Below are 7,053 nucleotides of genomic sequence, written 5' to 3'. Positions count from 1 at the left end.
GTCGTGTCCAACTCTTTGCGACCCCATGAATTGCAGCATGCCAGGCCTCCCTGTCCATCACCAACTCCCGGAGTTCACACAAACCCGTGTCCATTGAGTCTGTGATGTCATCCAGCCATCTCATCCTCTGTCGTCCCCTTTTCCTCCTGCCCCCAATCCCTCCCAGCATCAGAGCCTTTTCCAATGAGTCAACTCTTCGCATGAGGTGGCCAAAGTACTGGAGTTTCAGCTTTAGCATCATTCCTTCCAAAGAACACCCAGGGTTGATCTCCTTTAGAATGGACTGGTTGGTTCTCCTTGCAGTCCAAGGGACTCTCAAGAGTCTTCTCCAACACCACAGTTCAAAAGCATCAATTCTTCGGTGCTCAGCTTTCTTCACAGTCCAACTCTCACATCCATACATGACCACTGGAAAACCCATAGCCTTGACTAGACGGACCTTTGTTGGCAAAGTAATGTCTCTGCTTTTGAACATGCTATCTAGGTTGGTCATAACTTTCCTTCCAAGGAGTAAGCGTCTTTTAATTTCATGGCTGCAGTCACCATCTGTAGTGATTTTGGAGCCCAGAAAAATAAAGTCTGACACTGTTTCCACTGTTTCCCCATCTATTTCCCATGAAGTGATGGGACCGGATGCCATGATCTTTGTTTTCCGAATGTTGAGCTTTAAGCCAACTTTTTTACTCTCCTCTTTCACTTTCATCAAGAGACTTTTTAGTTCCTCTTCACTTGACTTACGAATATGAAATACCTCCCCCCGCCCTTGCACCAAGAATCATTGTGCTTCCAAAATTCTGTATACATGGACTGGTGAATAATTAGCAGGATATTAGAGACAATTTTTACCTCCACAGAAGGCATAGAGAGAATGAAGACTTTTTTTTTTTTAATTCATTGAAGTTGTCACGACAACTCTTCTTAGGAAGTGAACTGAAAGACAGAGGGTAGAGAGACAGTACACCTTTCAGGCAAGGCAAGGTGACCCGAGACACATTTTATGTGGAGAGGGGGGTGATCAGCATTAGTCCCACAGAGGCAAAAAACTGTGTATTTGGAAGAAAATGGGGTTGTCGTATGGCAGGGAATAGCAAGATGCCACCTGTCGTTGGTCAGGGTCAGGAAAGAGACATCATACATGAGCCAAGAGGATGAACTGACATACAGAACTGACTTAGAGAAGAAGCAGTGCCTGAAAGAGAAGGACAAGTGCCTGTTTGTTCAAACAAATTATTCAAGATAAATGACAAGGTTCGGGGCAGAATATGAAGTAGTGCTCTCCATGTCTTAACTTCCTCCTGTATGAGAATAATATCGCAGTTCAGGGCCATGTGATTTAAAGAGATAATTTAAATCATCTGGGATAGTTTCAGGTATTAAGCAGACACTCCATAAATGGAAGCTACTGTCATTGTCATTGATATTTACTTGTACGAAACCTATGTTGACTTCTCTGTGGTGAAATAAACCCAAGAGTTTAATGATGTATGTAAAAATGTGTGAAAACTGTCAGTAAGGTACTAGCTGAGCCACCAGGAGGGCTCTGTAAGATGCAACAGGGACTGTTCACTTTCACGTCTGGTGTGGCCCAGTGTGTTCAGTTCAGTTCAGTTCAGTTCAGTCACTCAGTTGTGTCCAACTCTATGCGACCCCATGAATTGCAGCATGCCAGGCCTCCCTGTCCATCACCAACTCCCGGAGTCTACTCAAACTCATGTCCATCGAGTCAGTGATGCCATCCAGCCATCTCATCCTCTGTCGTCCCCTTCTCCTCCTGCCCTCAATCCCTCCCAGCATCAGAGTCTTTTCCAATGAGTCAACTCTTTGCATGAGGTGGCCAAAGTACTGGAGTTTCAGCTTCAGCATCAGTCCTTCCAATGTTCACCCAGGACTGATCTCCTTTAGGATGGACTGGTTGGATCTCCTTGCAGTCCAAGGGACTCTCAAGAGTCTTCTCCAACACCACAGTTCAAAAGCATCAATTCTTTGGTGCTCAGATTTCTTTATAGTTCAGTGTGTAGCCACAAGTAAACCAGAAGATGTTTCTTTCCCTTTTTTTTCTTAGATGCTCAGCCCTCAAGTGGCTTCCAGCAATCGCCTCCTCTGAACCTCAGTGATAGAGATGTTCTTCTTTAAAAGTTCAAAAATCTAAGAATAGTTTTAACTACAAATAAAGCTTCCCTTTTACCAAAGTTACCTGCCTATCAAGTTATATAACCCCTGTGAACTCCTTGCCGAGAAGGGGTATGAAACTTTTGATGACTCACCTGTGCTTTGCGTTTGCTTCCAGTTGCAGGTCATTATGCCACTCCCTTGATATTTTACCCTGGCCACAAAGATGGTCTTGAAAGCCCAGGCTTGTGGGCACAACATTCTTAGACAAGTCTTGTCAAACTTCCCAGTGCACATAAGGATTCCATGAACTGCAGCTGAAATGCAGATGTGACTCAGGAGATCTGGGGACCTGAGAGTCTCTGATTCTAACAGGCACCCAGGCGCTGCTGAAGCTGCGGGTCTGCAGAGCACTCACTGAAGAGTAAGGCTTTAGACTCGGAGAAGGCAGGCTGAGCCAGGCTGGCTCATCGACTGCTTCCTACTTCTTGATTTTATGTCATTTGTGAGCAGCTCAGCAAAGCCCCATCACCACCTTCCCCAGAGTTCTTCCTAGCCATGCTGCCATGCTGCTTAGCCAGTATGTAAAGGCCCAGCTAACTCATGCTGCAGGGACTTCTAGATGCACACTGGATTAAAGTAGTGGGTATGTGGATTTTATTAATTGGTAAGGTCTGACCTTATACCTGTTTACAGAGAAAATGACATGCATATTGTACAAAAGCACATTTTGTATCTGTGATTACAAAAGATCAAGAAGAAGCCTATTTCCAAAGAAAATTCTGTTTGTTAGCTACCAAGAATTTAGCTGACTCACTTCATTCCTTTTCTCCTTTTGGGAAAACTTGCCCAGCCAACCACAAAATGGCTCTGGGAGACACAGGTCCCAGCAGGACAAGAGACAAGTATTCTCCTCTTCACAAGAAAGCCCCTTCCTTCAAAGGTATTTATTTGAAATTTCTCTTTGCTATTTTCACATCAATCCTGAAGTTATTTTCCAGCAGAGTGTATATACATTCTAATCAGCATTATCTCAAGAGGAAATGCTATACTGTAATTAATGGCTCAAGAATTGTGATAAATACAATTGCCTGACAGTCATAGTTTTGTGTTAACTGTATGATTGCTGTTCGTGCTTTGTTTATTCAAAAGTCATGTTATTATCATCTGCAGATAATTAGCATTTACTGCCAGTATTCAGAGCATAAGCAAGGCAGTGCCATGCTGGCCAGTGATTTTGTTTAACATGCTGCATTACAGCCCTCACTGCAAGGAGGTCGTGCCTACTCAGTATTACTCTGTGTGATGGAGATTAAGATGATGAAAGGTTACCTTTTGTGATGCCTTAGAAAAATGTAGCACATTAAAGGGAAATCAAAAGTTGCTCAATATATTCTACAAAACATAGCACTTGGTCTGTCTTTGTTCTTATTCTTCCCATATTTTAGCTTCACACAAGAGAAATAACCTCTGGCTTATAGTGAATACTACATAAAAAAAAAAAAAATTGAACCATAAAACATCAGAAGGCAGTATTGTTTACCAGTGTTGTGTTCAGCCACAGAGGAGCCCAAGGCAGAAGAACTCAACAGTATTGATACTGTTTCTGCTTAAAATGTTGCTACTTTATTCCCTTTTGGAAGGGTTTTGGCATTAATTTAATTTTTAAAGATATCATATTAAAATATTATTTATCTTGATTGCTAGTTTTTTAACATCCACTTAAATTTTGTGCCAAGACTAGGACCTTAGCCTAGGCTTGGCCCTGTCATTAGAGACGTGATAATCTATTTAACAGCTAAGAAAAGAAGACCACTTATAAAGAAAAGGCTGAGTTGATGCCACTGTGTTTTGAGAAAAAGGGAAAAAAAATGACAGGTTGGATTTTCATGAATTGGAAATCAAAGCTAATAGGATGTGGATGAGGAGCTGACTCTTGAAGCTGCAGGGAGCAGGAGGAATGCTGTGAGCTTTCTCAAAAGGTTCTTCTCTTTCTTAAAATCATCTTGTAAAAGAGAAGCCTTTGCTACAATTCAACATTATTAGTTTAACTGGATTTTGTTTTAATACGTCTTCTATATAGTAATTCACAGCCTGTATCAAAGGTGGCTTTTAATGCCCATGATTTAGAAGCTGAGAACCAAGTGAGGTGGTAGCTATTCTTCATAAATGCCAGGCAATAGGATTGCTGTGAGCTTACTTTCAAACTAAGACTTCATCCTGGGAGTGGTGGCTTCCTTTTTCATTTTCATCTTGAGGCCGTCCTTAGCACAAGCTTAGTTAGGAAGCTGGCTTCGGGGGAGAAACCACAGACTTCTGACTCACAGTTCATGTGATACTGGGCAAAGTAACCTCTAAGTTCACTATGTCTGTTTTCTCTTATGTTAAGAGACAGGAATAATATGTTTCTGACACACATACCTCATCAGGTTGTTTGCAAAGCAGTTCACATGAAGTTGCTTTATAAATTACGCATGGCCTTATTCATTATCATGGGATGAACTTGAAATCACTAAGTCATACATAGGAAACACTCACATAGATTTATCTGTATGAAGTAAGCTGTAGTTAAGGAACACATGTAGTTGCAATAAATGTATTGTAATTTTAAATACCATCACTCACCACCTCCTCTCTCTATTTAGTCAATAGAGATACAAATGGGCGCAATCAAGCACAGTCGATCTATACCCAGTCAGTTCAGTGACCAAGCCACCTACCCTGACGTGTGTTATTGCAGTGGTCTCCTACCCGGTCCACCTGGCTATACTCTTGACACACGCCTCTTTCCACGCCCCAGTCTCTGCCTCTGCTTACGATTTCCTTTCGGTCTTGCAGCCAAAAGAAAGATTTTCAAATGTAAGTCAAAATGCATCATTTTTCTGCTCAAAACCTGCCAATGGTTGACCAATTCACTCAGCATAAAAGTTACATTTCTCACAAGGCTTATAAGATTCTCCAGAATCTTATCCCTCACCACTTGTCTGCATTGATCTTCCATCATCTCCCACTTGCTTCCTACATCCCTGCCACATTGACTCCTCTCTGCTGTTTGTCTCCATGTTTCCCTTGGGTCAATTACTTAAGTTCTCAGTTCCTCGGTTTCCTCGTCTTTAAAATGGGCTTAATAATAGTATGAACTTCAGGGGATCATTATTAGGGGTAAGTTAGTTAAAATACCTAAAACAATGGTTGCACACAGTATTTAAAATATTCAGTATTATAATTTTAGTTACCTCCATCTGATTTTTTTTGGAGTATCTAATGATTTAACTCCTGAACTGACAATAATCTCTGAAAGGGTCATATTATCTTGCTGCTTATTCATATGTAGCATCTTTTAGCTTCCATTACAGGTAAATACCACTCAGAAACTTCAAATACAATAAGATTTTCCTGGCTTAACTCTTGCTGCTGTGTCTTATGTGCATAGTTTTCCCTGAATTCCCTTTTCTTTATTCTTTGGAAAAAGTTTTTTTTTTTTTTTTCTTTTCTATTTTCTCTTGTATTTTTTCTCTCTAGTTCTGTTCAATGCCATTTTCCATTTTGCCTTCATATTTATAACCCAGTTCCCCCAACATTTTGCACCTTGCCTTCCACTCTCTGGCTTCAATTTTTTCCCACAATTTTCACTATACCTTCTTACTATCTGACATGGGAGCAAAGGCCCATTCATTTAGACTCTCTGGAAATCTTGTATTTTGATAGGAAAAAACTGATTTTCTGGTAGTGTTAAAAATAGAGTAATGCCTTGAAGGAATGCATGATGGGGCCAGAATATAATCTGATAAATGAAACTTGAACGCAAGGTAAAGATGTAGTCACAAGGAAAATAAATACTCAGCCCCTGGTTCAGGATTCTGGGTCAGAATAACTCCAGCAGCCACACTGATTAGATTATAAGCTTCAAACCACGGGTCCATCTGTTATGTTTTCTCAGCTGGGGATGGAGACTGGAATCAGGTAGGAACAAAGACTCCAGGTGGCCCTGAAGCATCCCAAAGTGGGATAGGCAGGACTGGGAAAGGCAGTGAGTGCTGGCAGGGGCAAGGCGGTGAAACTGAGCAGGACCTTGTGAGGCCTTCCCAGGGACAGAGCCTCCATGTTCCCCACCTCTTGCTTACGAAAAGAACTTCAGTCTCCCAGGACTTACATAGGGTAAATTTAATCAGAAAAGTAAAAAAAATAAAAGAAGAAACAATAAAAATAAAATATAACAAGTAAAAGTAAGATAAAAATAAGAGAAAAACACAAAAGGAAAAATCAAGCAAGGCAATAATAGTTTAGTCACAAAACAAAGTCAAGGACATAAGTTCATCCTCAAAGGCTATTGACAATATCCTGAGCCATATCCTTAAGTTACTTTACTGATGCTAAAACCTCCACCAGATGGAAGATGCTAACTGCATTATGATCATGAGCACATAGCCCTCAGACCATCTCAATCCTGAGAACTGAATAAGCTGACCCCCATGACATCACCCAGTTACCTCACCATCAACAAACTACAGACTTGCTCATGAACTGACCAAGCAGCTTGCAAACCACACCCCTCACCTTGCCTTCAAAACCCTTTCCCTGAAAACATTAGGGAGTTCAGGTATTTGAGCATAAGCTTCCCATTCTCCTTGCTTGATGCCTTGTACTAAATGCTGTACTTTACTTCACCACAGCCTGGTGTCAGTAGATTGGCTTTACTGCATGTTGGGCAGATGGATCCCAGTTTGGTTCAATAACAGTGGCAGCAGTAAGCCAGTATGTTCACTCATTAGCCTTTTCTTATTTTAATAGGAAGGACAGATCTATCTCACTTCATTTATATTTTGTAAGAGACGAAGATCATGGCATCCAGTCCCATCACTTCATGGGAAATAGATAGGGAAACAGTGGAAACAGTGTCAGACTTTATTTTGGGGGGCTCCAAAATCACTGCAGATGGTGACT

Source organism: Bos taurus, chromosome 15 (assembly GCF_002263795.3).
Source record: "Bos taurus isolate L1 Dominette 01449 registration number 42190680 breed Hereford chromosome 15, ARS-UCD2.0, whole genome shotgun sequence".
NCBI lineage: Eukaryota > Metazoa > Chordata > Mammalia > Artiodactyla > Bovidae > Bos > Bos taurus.
Note: the sequence above shows the minus strand (reverse complement) of the source record.